Source organism: Cherax quadricarinatus, chromosome 33 (genome assembly GCF_038502225.1).
Source record: "Cherax quadricarinatus isolate ZL_2023a chromosome 33, ASM3850222v1, whole genome shotgun sequence".
NCBI classification, from domain to species: Eukaryota; Metazoa; Arthropoda; class Malacostraca; order Decapoda; family Parastacidae; genus Cherax; species Cherax quadricarinatus.
In genome coordinates, this window is record NC_091324.1 from 29,779,257 (window position 1) to 29,802,330 (window position 23,074).

The following is a 23,074-nucleotide window of genomic DNA, read 5'->3' on the forward strand; positions in this document are numbered from 1 at the left end:
ACTTTTACTCTTCCTATTTCGTAATCTGCAAGAGGGTGCGGGTCGAGCCAGACACTACGGAGCCGGGGCTTCTCTTTAAGGGTTCTCCCGCAGTGATAATACCTCAACTAACACCTCGCTGCTTCCTTCAGCAACGTCTTCTCTCACCTTTGCTCCTGCTAAGGTACGCCTGAGAACCTACTGTTGCCGTTCTATTTAATGTTGTTTTTATTCTTGTTGCAGTTTTTATACATTATTGTTAGTATTTTATATTGTTGCTACTCTTGGCACTACTGCTGCGTCCACTATTGGCACCAATACTGCTGATAATATCAGCACAATTATTTCCTTTGAGACATAAACCTTGTCGTGGTGGAAGACATATTTTGTTTCGACGATTCAGCAGGCTATTTCGGTACGTTTCTTTGGGTAAGGCTGATGTTTTTCCTACCGAACCGTCTGCTGGCAAGACACGACATGCAACTACAACAATCCTAAGTTAGAAATACTAGTCTGCACCATCCTCCTGAAGGCTACCATGTGCTGAATGGTTGGGTGTCTGGGATAATGAGCGTTGGGGAAAGGAAGTCTTTACACCAGTGTAAGAAACTTTCAGATCTCAGAGCCTTCTAGTTTAGGGTATTTCCTAGGGGCAAGGGAACCCACTGACAGAGGTCTGTTTTGGTCCTTCGTCCAGTGGTGCTCTGAGTCCTCGGTTATTAGGCTTTATTTGGGTGCATTTCCACATCAGCTTATTTGACAAACAAAAAAAATAGAAATGCAGAATAAAGTCTGTGTTACTCCCGAGGTGTCCGTCAAACTGGAAGACATCTCGGCTGCTCCTTCTCTCCTTGGTTTCATTGCAAGAAACGATGTTGCGGCAAGTTTCCTCCTCCTCCGAGAAGACTTACTGGTCTTCAATAGCCCTCAGACCCAGGCAGAGAAAATTACAGCAGCTGCAAAGTGCTTATCTCCACGATGGTTTAATCTTTTCTCAAGGTGATCATCGTGCAGCCTCACTTGAGAAGATATGTGATATGAACTTTGCATCTGTCTCGCAATATTTTGCTTTCATATCGTGACCTTGAGATGCTGGTTCATCTCAGTCACCCTATGCCATCCCTCCTCCATCTCTCCACCAGTCCCTTCCCCGTCTCTCTACCAGTCCCTCCTCCATCTCTCCACCAGTCCTTGGAACTCGAAAATCAGCCACCTTCTCCACATGCTGAGTTCCGGGTATTGTGGGTAATTGTTGGCATCAGTAACGCAAGGTAGGTGAGAGCTGCTCACATTGTCTGTGTCTGGACAGTATATACCTCCCCTCTTTTTTAAGATAAAATCTAACAGGATCCCCTTCGAGGGGCGCTGTATGATCCCTTAGGGGTTAACGCTTCCTCGTGAATGAAATAATTATAATAATACACTATTCCTTCCTGGCCTCGCTACCCTCACGGGTCAGTTACCAAACACCAGCACAGGTAATATTTTCCCAGAAGCTTATGATATATTAGCTTAGATAAAGAAGATGAAAGTGAGTGTGTGTGAGTGAGTTAGTGTGTGTGTGTGTGTGTGTGTGTGTGTGTGTGTGTGTGTGTGTGTGTGTGTGTGTGTGTGTGTGTGTGTGTGTGTGCGTGCGTGCGCGCGCGCGCGCACACACACAAAGTTTATTTTTCAAAGTTTAAGTCAGTTTTCGCGCCTCGACCGTAATACAAACAGGTGTCTCTGCAACACTCAACAGAACAGGTGCTCACTTGAGCATAAAAACTTAACGCGCACACATGCTAGGGGAGCACACCTCAAGGACATGCTCCATTACCCACTGAGAACCATTTCCCATACCAGGTAAGTACAATACCAAACTTCCTTACCCCACCCCTTGTCCAGGTGCCCAAGTAGGGCATGCAATCCAAATATAGACGAAAGCTGCCCAGTCACTGCGTGGTAATTAGGACACGCGCCATGCCCGTCCAACGCCCACGCTTGCGTGTCCACTTGAACGACGACGCCCAAACCGTTTTTCCTCGCAGGTAAGCAAGCATAACTCCCCCCCTCCTCCCCACCTCCGCTCACTGTCCATCCCTGCATTTCCTGACCTTACTGGGAAATGCGAGTTTGGGTCACTCCTGGACCGCAGGGAGGAAATGACTTGGGATGAAAGACATTTCTCATGTTGTGCCACGTGCGTCGTCCGTGTAGCACGTGGTCACGATATAATGCCACGGGGAGGGAGACTGAGATGTAGACAGAAGGTGCTAACATTTGGAAGTGCAACATTCATATCTTTGTGCAGGGCCAGATTAAGAAGTCTCCGGGCCCTAGGCTATTCAGATTGACGGGGCCCCTTTGAGTTACGGGTAACCGAAGCGACCCCTTCCAGCTTGGGGGTGGGGGGGGGGGTGGGGGTCGGTGTGAGCCTGTTTAAGGTCTAATTAAATACATTCTGGCTATTTAGATTAAATTTAATAGGGAAAGTACATCAAGACAACCAAAACCATTTACCAACAGCCATTATAACCAGCTTGTTAAATCATGCATTTTAAAGAGAATAAACTCAAGACAGCATAGTATTACTAGATTAGGCTATTAAAGTAGTGACATCATGTACCTATTATATTCAGCATAACCACTACAGCACTATTATTCCCTTTGTAAATCACTGACCATTATTGTTATCATTGCATCATGCATAAGACTATCAAATCATATAAACTCAAGAAAGTAAAGAATTGTTTATATTCACAGGCACTTCTTAAATAAACTTTTTTCTGGATTTCATATTGGCAAAATCGTCAATTATATTCTGAAAATCAATATTTCTTGTTAGATCAGACTCAATGGTCAACAAGGCTAGGTTACACAATTTGTCTTGGCTCATTGTTGAACGGAGCTGGTTTTTCACTCTTTTCAAAACAGAAAATGAACGTTCTCCTTCACAGTTAGTAGCTGGAAGTGTTAGGTAAAGGCGGTACACTATGTCAACATTAGGGAAGGTTTCTGAGATACCTGCATTTCTTAAATGTTTCAAAGCAGCTGAGGATGCACATTTTTCAGGTGGAGCTTTAATCTGATTCATATACCCAGAAAAATGAACTATTTCTTCAACAAATGTGTCCTGAACATCTGCTGAAAGGTGTTGTTGCAACTTTAATGCAGCTTCTCTCAATTCTGCATCTGGCATAGTAGTAATTTTGAACAGAAATCCAAACTTGTTATTGAGATTCTGGTAGATTTCTTTTCTTTTCACCAATTCTGTAATCAGTGAATCCAGAATGACGAAGTATGTAGCTGTCTTACATTTCTGCCTTGGTAGCAACACAATTTCATTGTCTGGCTCTTCAAAATTGCGTTTCCTCTTCCTTGACCGCTGATGATCAGCCCGGTAACTGTAGTCTTTCACCAGCAGTTTAGCTTTCTCTTCAAACATTGATTAATTTTTAAAAATCAATTTTACTCTCCAAACACTTGAACTTTTTAGGTAGGGACCCCTTTGCATTTGCACCATGTGCGCAGTCTTGGATGAGCCCCTGAACCCCTTGGACCGCGGGGCCCCCAAATGCGCGGGGCCCTAGGCAAATGCCTAGTTTGCCTATGCAGTAATCCGGCCCTGTCTTTGTGTATGCTCATCATGCAGAATGGTTGAAGACTGCATCTTTCATGCTTCACACATTATTATTTAATACACACTTGCAACAAGGGTCACTACGCTTCCTACTCTTTCCCTTCCTCTTCTTCCTCCTACTAAAATATTATGATTACCTCCTTTTCTTCCTCCTCCAATACTTTCTTGATCTCCTCTTATCCTTTTCCCTTAGTGAATCGTCAATGCATCCTTTTACTCCTCCTCCTCCTCCTCGTGTACCTCCACAGGGCTGTAGGTCGCCCTCGCACACAAACACTAATCTCAAGGTTTTATCAAGAAATATTTCACCTTGAAAGCTCCTGATTAGCCCATTATGTAACTGATAATATAGAATAATTTATATGTAATCTGATTGTAACTTTCTTTGTATATTTGATGGAACATGACCACATCCTGTTCTAGAAGAATAGTACTAAGAATGGCTACCGGACTATCAGTAACATGGGTAGCTATCGGCAATGATAATGAACCAGTTTATAATAATTAGGGCGCTATATATCAGCACAATAATCAAATTATGCATTAACACACACACACACACACACACGCAATATTTCTTTAGATTTAGAGTTGTAAAGAAGTGGATCAATCTGGAGAGTGAAATAGTGGAAGCAGGATCCATAAATAGTTTTAAGAAGAGGTAGGATAAGACTTTGAGCAGAGAGAGTGGACCTGGTGGTGACTAGCGCAGCGGCAACCACAAATAGGTACATATACGTCGTTTGACACTACTACTACTACACAAGAGACAGGGACAACAGGGAAGGTACTACAGTAGATCATGGCTTACCGGGCAGACAGGAAACAAGTGATTGACCGAGGTGGCGATATGGGTGCATGTGACGAGTGGGGTTCACAAGGACTAACACAGAATAAATGTAGCAGCAAATGTGCATCTGGCAAATGTAAGACTAGTTCTCAGAAACCTAAACAAGGAGTCACTCACGACAGTCTATACGTGTACGTCAGGCTCATATTGAAGTGTGATGCACCAGTATGGAACTCACACCTGATCAAACGTATCAAGAATTTTGAGACAGTGCAGAGGTTTAAAACAAGACTAGTCCCGGAACGAAGGGGTAAGTCCTATGAGGAGATGTTAAGGAAACTCAACCTGATTACACTAGAGGTTAAAAGAACCAGGGGTAATATGATAACGCACGAAATACTAAGTGGAACTGATAGGGTGGACAGGGACAGATTGAGAGACGAGAAACAGAAACACGAGGGCACAGCTGGATGTTGAAAGTACAGATGAGTCATAGGGATGTTAGGAAGAATTTTTTCAGTCTCAGAGTAGTTAGGAAGAGGAACGATATGGAGGATGAAGTTGAGGCAAGATCCAACCACAGCTTTAAGAGGCACGATAACGCTCTCGAAGTCAGGAGAGGATGAACCTAATAGCGACCAGTGAGGAAGTGGGGCCAGGAGTTGAGACTCGACCCCTGCAACCACAACTAGGTGAGTACACAACAGAGACGCAAAACACTTCGTCGACCTTATACTGAAAAAGTTATCATGTCATCAAATTGAATTTCATACGCTGTTATTATTTTCAGGTCGTGTGGTTACCGTAGTGAATAATTTGTTGAAGAGACGATTATGATAGGTAGTATATTCCACACAACATCTTACCCTTCATTATAAACACATTTACCCATGATAGCGAGTCCTAACCTTAATACATAGATGTGTCTTCGACTTAAAAAAAAAAATCTTCAAATAGTTAATTTTTAATGGAAATCTTTAAGACTCGTATAGTATTTAGACGCGTGAATATTTCACGTAGAATTTCTGATAGAAAGTATGTTTTGCTCTGTCACTGAGTAGAAAGGAAACAATTTCTGGCAACATGAGAATATCTATGACTTAGGAAACGGACACAGTATGCAAATGAGGTACCTGTTCTGTGGCCATCGTTTGTCTTACGCACACTTAGCGAGTGAGGGGAAGATTATACCCACTGCAAGATGCTATATTTATATCGCAGAAAGACCAAATGAAGTCTAAGCGATTTTCTACACTTAATTCTGAGCCGCTGAGGATGGGGGCGGGGGAGGGAAGAGGAAAGACTTGTTTGTGTATGTGTTTGTGTATGTGGTTACTTTATGTGTATACTCACGTAGCTGTATTTGTGTGTGTGTGTGTGTGTGTGTGTGTGTGTGTGTGTGTGTGTGTGTGTGTGTGTGTGTGTGTGTGTGTGTGTGTGTGTGTGTGTGTGTGTAGGGGTAGGCAGCGGGAAGTAACAAATCGACTCATTATCACACGTAACACAAAATAAGATAAGTGGGTAAATATATTGTTCTCTTAACGTGTTGTCAGTGGTTAAGCCCACAATTAACCACTGACAACAGCTTTTACATCTGGAGACAATTTAGTGTCTTTCCTTTTGTATGAATATCTAAAAAGTCTCTCAATCATTCTGGTCTTTTGTGTTTCCGTCAAGACGGGACGCCAACGAGACAACTTGGCGCAATTAATACTAACAGTAAAGTGAGAAAGTGAGAGAGGTCAAAATTTCGAGTCAGGAGAGTCCTGGATCTCCCTTCTTTTTCAAGACTGGAAGCATCATTAAAATTCATTGATAGTTCACTAGAAAACGAGATACAGGAAAGGCTTCCTTCAAGACTGGAAGCTATCAGAAATTCCCGAGGACTTTATCTTCGCCAAGGCAGAAGATTGATGGTCAATGTATCCATCAACACTGGAAGACTAATGATCTATGTTTGCATCTGAAGCGGAAGATTGATAGGTCTATATTTCCATCACACCTGGAAGACTGATAACTCTACATTTCTGTCAGACCTGGAAGACTGATAAGACTATTTCTATCAGACCTGGAAGACTGATAACTATATTTCCATCAGACCTGGAAGACTGATAACTCTACATTTCTGTCAGACCTGGAAGACTGATAAGACTATATTTCCATCAGACCTGGAAGATTGATAAGTCTATATTTCTATCAGATAAACCAGGAACATTGCGGCCCAGTTAAATCAATAAGCTGGAAAGAATATAGGAGAGGAGGGCAATGTCCGCTGTTGCACAGAATTACTACCATGTATCTCTATCTTCCAAAAAATATTGTGGAATCATCACTTTTTCACCTGATGTGCTACACATTTTAAATTTGAGTTTTGGCATTTATAAGTGTGGCAATTTTATATTCTGGAATATAGTTCATAATTAAAATGGTAAAAATATTTTCACACAAAATAAACCAATTTGCCTTAGGAATCTGTGCTATTTTGTACACGGTGCCCCGCAGCTCACGCAGCTCTTGGGATGGACCAGTAGGCCTCTTGCAGAGTTCCTCTGTACTTGTGTAGTTTCACTTGGGAGTTTAAACTACATGCGAATTATTCCGGTCATTGTATTTGTTTATTAAATTATTGTAAACTTATATAAAATATACTTAGCTGGATTAGGCTAAATTAAATTGCGCTTGTTATAATAAGGTTAGGTAGGTTTCCTAAGGTTCTTTTGGTACAAAATCGTTAATTTTTATATTAACAAATTAAAAAAACACATCTTAAAATGTATAAGAGAAAATTTTAGAAACGACTTACTTTTAAATGAGTTCCTTGCTAATTGACCAATTTTACCTATTTAGCACGACATTATACACACACACATACACACACACACACACACACACACACACACACAATAGGCCCTAGATTCTTGGACATTGTTTGACCGGTAACTCAAGGAGTTATGATTTCTCTCGCCAACCCCTTTTCCCTCCTATGTGACCCCTCACCTTCCCTCACTCAAGGTCGACCTTTTCTCTCTACCTTGTTGTGTCTGTGGTGGAGACGGTCGTCGCCTGCTCTGGCGTACCTAAGCTCAGGTGGGTTTTTGTACCTCCCACACCAGCTGATTAAGATTTGTTTACAGTTGGTACACAGGGTGGATGTGTGTTTGCGGATTCTTTTGGCGTGAGGGCAAGAAGGTGAGGGTGTAAGGGGTGTAAAGGGTGTTATAGGTGGGTGAGAGTTAGGGTGAGTATAAGTGTATGATGTGAGAATGGATGGATGTGTGTGTGTGTGTGTGTGTGTGTGTGTGTGCGAGAGAGAGAGAGAGAGAGAGAGAGAGAGAGAGAGAGTGATTATGAGTGTTGTCATATAAGAATGAGTGGATGTGAGGGTGTGTGAACCACCTTACACTTTTCCTAGACCCTCTCCTGCACCATCTATACGTCACGTGTGATAGGGACCCAGAGAGAGGACTTTCACAGCTTCCAGTGATGCAGTTAGCTAATGTGCGTGGCTACCAGTTCTAGGACGACTTTATCACGAGATTAAATCTAGCCGCTCCCTTCGAACTACCAGACATACACGTTACCAGTTTATGAAGAAATTAAAAAAAAAAAAAAGAGATTTAAAACACGAAAAAGAGTGATGTATGTCGTAATATGATCTCAAATTCAAAATACAAGTATTCAACAAATTATTTCGTCTAATTTCACAACTCACTGCATATGAAAGGACAACAAACTGAATGATAATCAAACAAAAACTGACACCGAAAACCTTATCATCTGTTGAGGCAACCTGCGTCATAACATCTGGTCTGGGACCAGAGAAACAGCAGCAATAACAGCCTCAGACAACAGCAATAAATCAATGTCCCACAGATAACACAGAGTAAACACTCTTACATTAACTTCTCCGGTGTATTATCTCGTCTTTAATAAACTAAAACAGTTAACCGAACTCAAAACAGATTTTATAAGAGAAAAAAATTATATGTTGTATTGATAGATATATTTAATTAAAGAAACATGATTTGCAAAAGATAAATAAAAAAATTTAACAGCCTAACCTAGTATAGCTTAAATCTACCCAGCCTATCTGAAGTCAGCCTAATTTTTTTTTAGTGTTATTTAACAGCAGATAATTAAGTCAGTTTCGTAATGTTGCTACTGATATATTAATGAGTTTGAGCACAATTTAATACCTATATTATTATTATTATAATCAAAAAGAAGCGCTAAGCCACAAGGGCCATACAGCGCTGGACCAATAATACCTATAGCTTTTAGTCATCTGATCAAGGCCTTCCGCTGGCTTATCCCTCCACCCCTTTAAAAATTATATTTACGATTATAACAATTTGAGCAATACCATCGTTTTTGAATAAGCCGAAGCGGCGAGTTCTCTTAATAAAAATCAATAAATAAATAATAAAAGGGACATTACGTGAGTACAGATAGGAAGCGCATCGGTCTGGTGCTCAGCAAACGGAGGATCAAGCCTCCACAACGTATTGCGCTGAATGACCCACATAGGTTTAGCGCTTAACATGAATTATTGTTATTGTCTTAATAAAAAAAAACACGGCACATACAGTAAGATTATTTTAGGCCTTAATAAAGCTACTAATTAAAACATCTTAGAAGACCAGAAACAAGACACCAACGCTGCACTGATCACCCGGGCATTCGCTGGGCCTTAAACTTTAACACATTTGTAGACACTCCAAGAGATCTTTTTCCAGATATCTGACTCTCTTCCCACCCACCACCACCATTACTATTACTGTTATTTCTACTACTACTACTACGTTCTCCTGGTCTTATATATAACCCGTCACTTCTCATACTCACTTCTTTGAAGTGATCACTTCCATAGACGGAAAACACTTTAAAAAGAGTGTCCCGAGTGAATGCATTAATATCAATTCCCTTCAAGTTGTCAGAAGTCGTTTGTCTTCTTAATACCAGTCGACCTTTAATAGCATAGGTAGAGGGGGTCGTCCAGGACTCGACCTACATAACAACACCACAGGTAGGAGCGACCCAGCTCGGGTAACAAATGTGTACCGGTAGGCGACAAAGGTGAGGGAATTGTAGTGAATTACAAGTACGTATTTGCATATTATCTTATCACGAATTCTTTAACAGCATCAAGGTTGTCAGACACTGGAACACGCTCAGGGGATGGAAGTTCGGGCTTCCACCGCTCCCTACTTTGAATAACCCACACAAGTTTAGCGCCTCTCGCATTACAATCCTCACCATCTGAAATCTAAAAACAAAAACAGTCATCACTGCGTTAATTTTCATTTTTTCATCTTATCTAATTTTGAATCATTAAAAAAAAAATTTCTCCTTTAAAATGAGAACGTGGGACACATGAAGTGTCAATGGAGGAGGTTAACGCTATGTACTGCTTCAAGTTTCACGTTCCCGTCACTGGACGTAAGTGGGTAGTTTCCTTACAGGACGGTACATGGATGCTCCTGGAGGAAGGAGGAGGAAGAGGGTACGGCAGGTGTGACCTGGTGTGGGGCACCCAGGTCACACCCGCCGTCGTGTCAAAACCTTCCTGGGAGAGGAGTTCCTCCTTCCTACCTGTGGCAGGTGTGTGCCCCTCCACTTTCCAGCTGGTCACAAACACTGCCTTCAGCTTCGACCTAGACAGTCTCTGCAGCCAGTTCGAGCGCCTGACGATAAGCCCCGATCCGCCAGGAGGTACTCAAACAAGAACAAAACAGCATGTGGTTATGGAGGAACAACGAAGTCTGTGGACCAAGGCCTCACTGTGTGATGATGTCGTCCCATTGGAGGTCTCACCAGTATACGACGATGTCGTCCCTATGGAGGTCTCACCAGTATACGACGATGTCGCCCCTATGGAGGTTTCGTCAGTATACGACGATGTCGTCCCTATGGAGGTTTCATCAGTATACGACGATGTCGTGTCATTATGGAAGACACCAGCTTCGTCGTGGAGTGGTGAAACCTCCTATGGAGGTTGAACGATGGTATTACCCCTATGGTGGCGTCATCGTCGTCAAGTGAGACCTCCCAAAGATCAGATTAGTGAGTGAGTGGTTGCCCACCCCTGTCGGAGGAGGATCGAGCCTACAACATACATATAAAGCTTTATTCTATTATTTTTTCTGACGGTTGCAGTATTAGTAAAAATTACTTTTTCAGCCTGTTGACTGCCTGAGCCAGACATCAGAACCAGAAGACAGAGGCCGGGCTTGGAACTCATTATGGTATTAACCTCAGGTTAATAGTCCCAGTCTGAAGGGAACGGTAGCTCAAATTTCGTGGTTTCAGATCCATCTCAGGGCTAGAAGTATGGCTGACTCCCATGGTCCCAGCTTCCATGGTCCCCAGGAATGGGATATATAACACTGACCATATGACACCCCACATATCCAACTAGTACCCTGAGCTTTGCCTCTGTTAAAATACACCAGCTTTGAGAATTTGAAGCCGATCGAAAGAGGCATTTTAAAGTTATAAACGAATGTTTGGAGGAAGAAAAACAAAAAAAAGAATCAAGTAACAATTTAAATTTACTCGTTCGGGGATACCTAATAACTGTCATCCTCAGGGATGACTTGAGTCCTGGAGGTGAAGAGTACAATGCCTGCACTCTAAAGAAGGGGTTTGGAATATTTGTTGTTTAGAGTGACATCTAAACTGTCGTATCTGCGCGCCTCTTGTAAGACAGTGATAGTGTGAATGATGGTGAAAGTGTTTCTTTTTCGCATCACCCTCTCTCCCCCCACCTTTTCAAATAACTTTCATTGTTTTTTTTTAACATTGGATATAATATCCGAACGGTAATTAATTGTATATCTGCATTCATAAATCTTCTTTTATACAGATACACATCATGTACCGGCAATTAATTTTGTCAACCAATCATCATCGTCGTTAAGAGCCGCGCTAATTCATTTATGAAAATAGTCTACTCGTGTTTACTGTCTGAGTTGCCAGATATCATTTCTACCCAAGAGAGAGTAGATGAACTTTTTTCCGCAACATTACATAGTTACAATTGTGGACCAGTGTTTTGGATTAGTGTGAGAGGGAGCTGGAGGAAGCCAGAGGGAGGATGGGAGGGAAGGATAGAGGGAGAATGGCAAGGAAGGGGGAGGGGGAGGATGGAAGGGAAGGGCCAGAGATGGGAGGGATGGTGCAAGGGAAGGATGGAAGGATGAGGGGGGGATGGAAGGGAAGGAGTAGGGATTTAGAAGTGGTTGGAGGCTTTTTCTGATATATTTAAAAATTTAGGTTCAATAAGTGTATAAACAACAGAATTGATATTATATTGCGCAGAGACACAAATTATCATAATTTTAAATCAATCTTCCTCTCTAAACCCCAGTGAAGAGGAGGAAGGGAAGGAGAAGGAAGAGAAGGGAGAGAGGGAGGGATATTGAGGAGGGGAAGAGAGTAAGGGAAGAGAGGGGGAGTGAGGGAGGGGAGGGGGGAGGAGAATGAGGGAGGGGAGGGAAAGAGTAAGGGAGGGGAGTGGGAAGGGAGTGTGGGAGGGGAGTAGGGAGGGAGTGTGGGAGGGGAGTAGGGAGGGAGTAAGGGAGAGGAGGGGAAGCAGGGGGAAGGGAGGATGATGGTAGATAGGCAGGGGTCAAGCGTAAGGAACTTACGCACGAAGTAATAATAATCTTTATCACGAACAGCGTCGACGTCGTGCATGGGCGTAGACGCAGACGCAGTCTTTACTCATAACGATGCATACGCACACACGCACACATACGCACATATACTTACACATACACACACACACGCCCAACCACGCGTTATCAGTACAATCTAAAATATAATTTAATTCCCGCGGAGTTGAGAAGCTTGTAATTAAAAGTTTAAACCTTCAAGATGCAACTACCTGCACACACACACACACACACACACACACACACACACACACACACAACACACACAACACACACACACAACACACACACACAACACACACACACACACACACACACACACACACACAACACACACACAACACACACAACACACACAACACACACAACACACACAACACAACACACACAACACAACACACACACACACACACACACACACACACACACACCACACACACACACACCACACACACACACACACACACACAACACACACAACACACACAACACACACACAACACACACACAACACACACACAACACACACACAACACACACACACACACACACACACACACAGGAGTATGGCTCCGGGACCAGGAGCTATGAATCGACCCTGCAACTACAACTAGATGAGCACACGTACACACACACACATTAACGACATTGGATGACAGAAGAATCATGGGTGACATGATAATAACATACAAAATGCTCATGGGAATTAAAAAAAACTTAAATAATTTTAATTTTTAAAGGGGTGAACCGGCAAGCTAGCGGAAGGCCTCGGTAAGATGACCAAAAGCTCCAGCTGCGGGCTATCATATGACTAAACCCGCGTCAGGAAACAACTGTCCTGTTTGCTGACGGATCTTACCTGGCCTCAGGGGAATTAATTGGGTAAACAACGACAGGAAGTTTGGGAGGTAAGAAACAGGTACCCGGGGATACAGCTAGAAATTAGACATAGACGAGCCACATGGATGTCAGGAAGTATTTCTTCAGTCACAGAGTGGTCAGAAAGTGGAATGTTCGCGATGAAGTGGTGGAGGCAGATTCCATACACAGTTGTACGGGCGCCCACGAGGCTAGGATTAAACGAAACTGGCGAGTGGTAAGTTGAGAGGCGAGGCCAGGAGTTGAGACTCGACCTCTACAACCACAAATACGTGAGTACACACGCTCCTCCGTCTTCAAGAAGTGGAAGGCAGCAGAAGGAAGCATTACCAGCCTGGCTCCCTGGAAGAGAGAGAGAGAGAGAGAGAGAGAGAGAGAGAGGACATTCCATACCTCCCATCAGTAGGGTGGTGAGCATCATTATGGTGTCCCAGCCACGAGGAAGACTGGACCAGCCATACACAAGAACTCAGCCCCGGTCATTAACGGCGGCAAGTACAGGTTGGTATCGATCTTCACGTTGCAAATAGACCGCTAAATGAGAGGCGATAGGTCATGCCTTCTACAACTCTACCCACTTACCAACCCATCTACCTGCCTCCTTACCTGCCTCAATCCTCAACCACCTCCCTCTTTTGTCCATTCCATAAATCTCTTCCTTTATTTTCTCTCTCACTTTACCCCTCCATTCATCCTGTTTTTTCTCATTTTCTCCCCTCCTTACTTGTCGTGTCTCCCCTCTCCTTCCCTGACCTGAGTAGCATTACATGAGGGAGTAGCAAGGGAGGTTCATTATTGGGTGATGCTAGTGTCTTGCCTATCGGTCATATCTTACCCAAATCTGCCACAGACTTGAGACAATCATTATCTTTTATCAACATTCCATCACCTTCCGCTGCATTACTGCTCTTACACTCATAATGCAGGGTTGGGAGAAGGGCGCGGGGGGAGGGGGGAGAAAGGAAGAAGATAAAGATAAAAAAAATGAGGGAGATAAGGAGGAAGAGGAGGTGGTGGCAGTGAAAGACTGAGTGATACTGAACCATTATAAAGAACTCACAAGCTGTTCTCATTAAAAATGGTATTTGCTACCGACACATTGGTGAGTAAAATAAAGGGGCAAACGCCTAGGTATCCCATTGTTGAAACGTTTCGCCTGCGCAGTAGGCTTCTTCAGTTGTATGCAGGTGATTATAAAACCGGAAACAGAGGAAATTTTGAGGTAATCATTTCCTCAGCCATGATAGGTGGTGGTCAGTCTCTTAGCCTAAAGAAGAGCCATAAGGTCTTACATGCCTTACCAATCAGTAGTCAGGAAGTCTATGAAGCGAAAGATTTCTGATGTATTACTGTAAGACGGCAGTCTCACCTCTCACTTTGCATCCTGACACAATAGTGAGAATCGAACCCCAAAGAGTAAGCGAAGAGTTGTAGGTCTCTACGACGCCAATAGTCAACGAGTCTCCGGGAAGCGTGTCAATCAATCTTCTGGGACATGTGCCAATCAGTTTCCTGGAAGATGTGTTAATTAGTCTCCTGGAAGATCTATTAATTTGTTTACTGGAAGAGGAGTTAATTAATCAGTCTCAAGTCAACAGTCATCTTTACACTGAGTACTTACTGCGGCCCAAAGCGACAACGTAAACAACACCTCGGTGATAAGAAGAGGATTTATAGAAAGAGGAGGAGAGAAACAGAAGGAAATAAGAAAAAAGATAGATGGAGGAGCTGGAGGATTAAGAGGAGGAGGAGGAATAGGCGGCATAAGTAAAGGAGACTGAAAAGGCATGTAAGAGCGTAGGTTAACAAATGTCATTCTCTCTCCTTTTCCAGTGTTTGTGATATAAAAATGTACAAGCCTCTGAAGAATATGAATAATAGTTACATTCTGGTTTATTCACCTCTTCCTACGAAAACAAAGAATTTGTTTAATATGCAAATACTATACAAAATGTTACACAGACATTCGCACAGACTCCTTGATAACAGACACGACACAACGAAAGATTTTATTATGCTAACGTTACACTCCCTTCTCTCTCACACTCCAATTCCTCTCCCCTCTCCCTCACACGCCCCTTTCTTTCCCCTCTCTCTCCCCACTCTCTGCCCAGGGAGGGGCACAAGGCGTAACCACCACAGTCTCGGGATGGTCGACAAACCTACCAAAAAACGGCAGACGTTATCAGCAGGAGTCTAATTGCTTGTGATTACTCTAAAACCACGCAATCAGGCGTAGTATCATCAGGCGCAATTATAGGCCCCACCCACCTGATTTACAAGACGTTTCTATAATACTAAGGAGAGGAGACAACTGGCTTACGGAGAAGCAACCTAGGAGATACACACCCTTCTGGGGTGATCCAGGGAAGATATTCCTCTTTCTCACTCCCAAGCGCTCTCTCTCTCTCTCTCCCCTGCTTTCTAACCTTGACTCATACGCCTAGATATACACGATTTTCCTTAATATAGGTAGACATAGATCTCAGGAGATAGCCTTTTTGTGAACTTACAAGTCTAGTGCTGACATTCCCACGTACTCTCTAGACACTGCTGGCCGTCATGTGAGTGGCAGCGCAGACACAAGTTGAGAGGAGTGTCTGAGTGCCAGTACTATGGCATTAATGCGGTGTCGGTTGAATTGGTAGAGGTGGGAGGTGATGAGCAAGAGGGAGATTGCAATGGGTGGAGAAGAGGTGGATAAAGAGGGAGAAAACGTGAGGGAAATGTGGAGAGGGGAAGAGGTATGGGAAGGCACGGCAGATGGCTCACGACACTTCTAAATTTCCTGCTACGTAAGGTAAGGATTCCTAAGTAGTATGGTAGGGACTCTTGCCTATTAAAGTAAGGATTCCTACGTAGTAAGGCAGGGACTCCAGCTTAGTAAGGTAAAGTTCCTATTTAGTGAAATAAAGTTTGCTTCCTAATAATAAAAAGACTTTTACTTAATAAGGTAATAGGGTAATAATCGAATGATCTATTTCTTGATATTCACATCTATTATATTTCCACTGCCACTCGTAAATTGAAACATATGAACTAATGGGAACACCTGAAGTCCCTTTAACAGTATTATTTGGAATGTAAGCAAGAAAGGTACATTATAATCTTCACCTGGAAAATCCAGGAGGGGCTGTTTCCAAACCTGTATATTATCTATTTATCCAACATGTGATGTATCTCTGAATATATCTCCTCTATCTCTTGCCTATCTCTCAACATTTGGGCTCCTGTATCCTAACAATATCTGGAGTTTCACAGTTCCTGTCTCGTAGCATCTCTCTTAGCTCTCAGGGTCAGTGCTATCTCTCATCATCATTATCTCCCATTTCCTTTAACTCACAGCATCTGGGCTCCAAGATTGATGTTATCTCTCTCACATTTCTTTATCTCATAGTATCTGAGATCGGTGTCGTCTCATTTCCATTATCTCACAGCATCTGGGCTCCAAGAACGATGTAATCTCTCTCACCTTTCTTTATCTCACATCTGGGATCTCTCTCACTGTTGCCTCATATCCCACCATCACATTCCAAATCTGCAATCATGCGTCCCGATACCACATGTGATTTTACTAAGAGTTTTTCTATCGTGTCTCCTCACCTGTCTGTGTAAGACAGGGTTTACACCTATAGGTGACGTTAGAAGCTATCTTCGCTGCTGACTTCGTAGTCATCACTGCCAGAGTTGCCGTAGCGCCAGGCCCACTTGCGAATGTTGAGTCCAGCCACATAGTTGACAGCCTTGTGTACACTTAGGGAAAATTCAAGGGGTGCCATATGGCTGGTCTGATAGTCTAGTTTAACTTTCAACCAAGAATTTGGGTTCGTGCTCGTATATTTTTAATAATAATAATAAAAAAATAATTATCATTATTATTATTATTATTATTATTATTATTATTATTATTATTTAAGAACAGTATATAAGCAGGTGTTAAACTCCAGTTTTAAGAAAATTTATACAGAAATTAATTGCTTGTCTGGTCTATGGCTTGATGTTTACTGACTTTTAAAAAATTACGAAGCCAATCTTGAAACATTTACCCGGAAGTCATCATCAGTTAGATACCTGTCAATCAAATCCACTTTGAAATAGATGAAGAAGACTCTTGTGCAACACTTGAGCATCGTCAGTGTGGAGACGTTTCGCCCACCAGCGGTTTTTTTAATCCAGCACAGAGAATAAAGAGTGAAAGACATTTTGTCGTTATCTAAACAATTTTAAAGTGAAAACAATAAGAATCGTTAACCCCGAGCTTGTGAAATCAATTCGCTGGGTTTTAAACCTAACCAACTACTTTTTCGTGTGAATCATGAGTCAATGCCGACGCAATCATGAAGGCGATGACGTAATTTTGCAACCGATGACGCATCTGGGAATTGCCACAGTCCACCAGTGTTGATGACACGGGCGAGGAAGTGCCAAAATCGACACCTTCAACCACCAGTCAAGACAAGTGTCTTACGCCCACCTACACTCACGCTCACAGGCCCACCTGCTGCTACATTAGCCCACCTGTACCCACTCTCACAGGCCCACCTGCTGCTACATTAGCCCACCAACGCAAGCCCACCTGTTCCTACTCTCACAGGCCCACCTGCTGCTACATTAGCCCACCAACACACGCCCACCTACACCCACTCTCACAAGTCCACCTGCTGCTACATTAGCTCACCAACACAAGCCCACCTGCACCCACTCTCACAGTCCCACCTGCTGCTACATTAGCCCACCAACACACGCCCACCTACACCCACTCTCACAGGCCCACCTGCTGCTACATTAGCCCACCAACACAGCACACCTGCACCCAGAAGTGCATTTATTAATTAAAGTCTCCCCGACTACAATAAAAGGGACACATTCCCGGAAATAAATTCTTATCTACCAGCACTCAGGTTGATATTCTTTATTCCCACCTAAACATCCACATAGTGACCTATACTCACACGTACACACAAGCACAGCTACACTCACACGTACACACAAGCACACACACACTCACATGCACAGAAGCACAATTCGGTGCTCTCCGCTCAAACATGCACACAAGGAACCTCCACTCACGTGTACACATGAGTACACCACTCACATATACACACGTACACAGGAACATAATCTGAGATGCAGGATGATTGACAGCTTTGACAGAATCACTCCCAGAAGTGACAGCCCTGATAACATTCTCCGTGACACGTATCTCGAAGCGACAAGTTCCACGTTTATTGACCTAAATACTCCACCGTACTCTCCTTACACACACACACACACACACACACACACACACACACACACACACACACACACACACACACACACACACACACACACACACACACAGGTACGATAAGGCCCCGCCTCTTCGCTCGTAGCGACTAGCGAAGAGGCGGGGTCAGGACCTAAGGTTCGACCTCTACAACCACAAACAGGTAAGCACAAATAGGTGAGTGCACAAGTGGCTACTTGAATTCAACCCCAATAAATACAAGGTTATGAAAACTAAGGGAAAAGAGAGGAAACCGAGTTAGAAAGAGAGGTTTCTTATGACTCAAGGAGAAAGACCTAGATGTACGCATGGAAACAGAGGCATACGTCAACTAGAATAACCTCTGCCGTCAGTGTTCCTTTGACATATCTAGGAGTAGGCTTCAGGTATCTTTACGAAGACTCATGTCAGGCCTGGATTGGAGTATGCAGCACCAGCGTGGAGCCCCCCTCACCGGATAAATTATGCTAAGAAAATTGGAGAAAGTGCAGAGACATGCAGTAAGAAAGCTTCCAGAGCTCAGGAGAATAAGCTGTGATGAGAGGCTCAGTGAACTGAACCTGACAATATTACAGGACCGAAGAAGCAGAGAAGACATGAAAACGACATACAAAATACTATTCGCGAGGATGGATATGAATACAGAGCATAAGAGCAACACGTAAAACACACCAACCCCAACTGTCCACAGGTGGTGCGAGCTTCGATTCAAACGCACCAACCTCAGCTGTCACAAAGGTGGTGCGAGCCTCGTGTTAAACAACACACCAACCTCAGCCGTCATACAGGTGGTGTAAACCTGTGATCAACACACCAACACCAGCTGTCACGTAGGTGGTGCGAGCCTCATGTAGTCCGAAATATTAAACACTCAGTATTTTCACACCATCTTCATATATATCCGATGAAAGGTTAAATCAAGCCACGATTTACGACATCCGTCTGGAGAACCATATACGACGTTAAGACGCCCTCGACATGCGACGCACCTACCAAGTCTTCCTTAAACGCAGGTATATTAAAAAATAAGGATACACTGAACCATAATTGAGGCAATAAAAGTGTCCATCTTGGGCTGATAACTTTAAAACAAACAGGAAATTGTCGAAGATTTAGGAGCAAGACGAGAAAGGTTAATTTGGTTGAGTTAGTTGTTTATGTGTTTCTCTGTGCCTTTCCTGATGTGCTGTACACCACTCTCACACATTCTCTCACACACTCTCACACGCTCTCACACACTCTCACACACTCTCACACACTCTCACACACTCTCACACCCTCTCACATCTTCTCACACTCTCACACTCACACTCACACACTCTCTCACACTCACACACTCTCTCACACTCACACACTCTCTCACACTCACACACTCTCTCACATACTCACACTCTCACACACTCTCACTCTCTCGCTCTCTCTTTCTCTCACATTCTCTCTCTCCCTCTGCCTTCCCTTTGTACTCTGTCTATTCCTGTACCCTACCTACTACCCTGGCTACCACTGTACCCTACTACGGCCCTGGCTACCACTGTACCCTACCTACTTCCCTGGCTACCACTGTACCCTACTATTACCCTGGCTACCGCTGTACCCTACCTACTTCCCTGGCTACCACTGTACCCTACCTACTTCCCTGGCTACCACTGTACCCTACCTACTTCCCTGGCTAACACTGTACCCTACCTACTTCCCTGGCTAACACTGTACCCTACCTACTTCCCTGGCTACCATTCTACCCTACCTATTTCCCTGGCTAACATTGTACCCTACCTACTTCCCTGGCTACCACTGTACCCTACCTACTTCCCTGGCTAACACTGTACCCTACCTACTTCCCTGGCTACAACTGTATCTTACCTACTTCCCTGGCTACCACTGTACCCTACTTACTTCCCTGGCTAACACTGTACCCTACCTACGTCCCTGGCTACCACTGTACCCTACCTACTTCCCTGGCTACCACTGTACCCTACCTACTTCCCTGGCTACCACTGTACCCTACCTATTTCCCTGGTTACCACTGTAGCCTACCTACTTCCCTGGCTACCACTGTACCCTACCTACTTCCCTGGCTACCACTGTACCCTACCTACTTCCCTGGCTACCACTGTACCCTACCTACTTTCCTGGCTACCACTGTACCCTACCTACTTCCCTGGCTACCGCTGTACCCTACCTACTTCCCTGGCTACCACTGTACCCTACCTACTTCCCTGGCTACCACTGTACCCTACCTACTTCCCTGGCTACCACTGTACCCTACCTACTTCCCTGGCTAACACTGTACCCTACCTACTTCCCTGGCTACAACTTATCTTACCTACTTCCCTGGCTACCACTGTACCCTACTTACTTCCCTGGCTAACACTGTACCCTACCTACGTCCCTGGCTACCACTGTACCCTACCTACTTCCCTGGCTACCACTGTACCCTACCTACTTCCCTGGCTATCACTGTACCCTACCTATTTCCCTGGTTACCACTGTAGCCTACCTACTTCCCTGGCTACCACTGTACCCTACCTACTTCCCTGGCTACCACTGTACCCTACCTACTTCCCTGGCTACCACTGTACCCTACCTACTTTCCTGGCTACCACTGTACCCTACCTACTTCCCTGGCTACCACTGTACCCTACCTACTTCTCTGGCTACCACTGTACCCTACCTACTTCCCTGGCTACCACTGTACCCTACCTACTTCCCTGGCTACCACTGTACCCTACCTACTTCCCTGGCTACCACTGTACCCTACCTACTTCTCTGGCTACCACTGTACCCTACCTACTTCCCTGGCTACCACTGTACCCTACCTACTTCCCTGGCTACCACTGTACCCTACCTACTTCCATGGCTACCACTGTACCCTACCTACTTCCCTGGCTACCACTGTACCCTACCTTCTTCCCTGGCTACCACTGTACCCTACCTATTTCCCTGGCTACCACTGTACCCTGGCTACCACTGTATCCTACCTACTTCCATGGCTACCACTGTACCCTACCTACTTCCCTGGCTACCACTGTACCCTACCTACTTCCCTGGCTACCACTGTACCCTGGCTACCACTGTACCCTACCTACTTCCATGGCTACCACTGTACCCTACCTACTTCCCTGGCTACCACTGTACCCTACCTTCTTCCCTGGCTACCACTGTACCCTACCTACTTCCCTGGCTAACACTGTACCCTACCTACTTCCCTGGCTACAACTTATCTTACCTACTTCCCTGGCTACCACTGTACCCTACTTACTTCCCTGGCTAACACTGTACCCTACCTACGTCCCTGGCTACCACTGTACCCTACCTACTTCCCTGGCTACCACTGTACCCTACCTACTTCCCTGGCTATCACTGTACCCTACCTATTTCCCTGGTTACCACTGTAGCCTACCTACTTCCCTGGCTACCACTGTACCCTACCTACTTCCCTGGCTACCACTGTACCCTACCTACTTCCCTGGCTACCACTGTACCCTACCTACTTTCCTGGCTACCACTGTACCCTACCTACTTCCCTGGCTACCACTGTACCCTACCTACTTCACTGGCTACCACTGTACCCTACCTACTTCCCTGGCTACCACTGTACCCTACCTACTTCCCTGGCTACCACTGTACCCTACCTACTTCCCTGGCTACCACTGTACCCTACCTACTTCTCTGGCTACCACTGTACCCTACCTACTTCCCTGGCTACCACTGTACCCTACCTACTTCCCTGGCTACCACTGTACCCTACCTACTTCCATGGCTACCACTGTACCCTACCTACTTCCCTGGCTACCACTGTACCCTACCTTCTTCCCTGGCTACCACTGTACCCTACCTATTTCCCTGGCTACCACTGTACCCTGGCTACCACTGTATCCTACCTACTTCCATGGCTACCACTGTACCCTACCTACTTCCCTGGCTACCACTGTACCCTACCTACTTCCCTGGCTACCACTGTACCCTGGCTACCACTGTACCCTACCTACTTCCATGGCTACCACTGTACCCTACCTACTTCCCTGGCTACCACTGTACCCTACCTTCTTCCCTGGCTACCACTGTACCCTACCTACTTCCCTGGCTACCACTGTACCCTGGCTACCACTGTATCCTACCTACTTCCATGGCTACCACTGTACCCTACCTACTTCCCTGGCTACCACTGTACCCTACCTTCTTCCCTGGCTACCACTGTACCCTACCTACTTCCCTGGCTGCCACTGTACCCTACCTACTTCCCTGGCTACCACTGTACCCTACCTACTTCCCTGGCTACCACTGTACCCTACCTACTTCCCTGGCTACCACTGTACCCTACCTACTTCCCTGGCTACCCCCGCACTTGCGTCAACGAAGATATTAATTCCATCAATCATTAGACCATCAAATAATAGAGGAGATCCTGACTCCCTCATCCTCAATCATCTCCGAGAATCCTGGCAGCTCCTTGACCCCAGCCTCAAGATGACTGGGGTCGAGACGCAGCTGGGATCCTGGCAGCTCCTTGACCCCAGCCACAAGATGACTGGGGTCGAGACGCAGATGTGATCATGATGGTGCTGATGGTGTGACTGGGGTTAAGATATTGCTGGTAGCTGGGGTCAAGATGTCGGTGGCTGGGGGTCAAGATGATGATGGTGGTTGGGGTTAGAGACGCTCTAAGGGTTAAGATGACGTTGGCTTCAAGTTACAGTTGGCGGGGTAAGGCACCGCTGGGGTCAAAGTACAGCTGGGGTCACCTAGCAGTACTGGGGTCCAGCTGGGGTCACCTAGCAGTGTTGGGAACTGCTCTGACCACACCAATCACTGACTCTTCTCCATAATCGCACTCAACAAAGCTTTAAGATAATTTACAAACT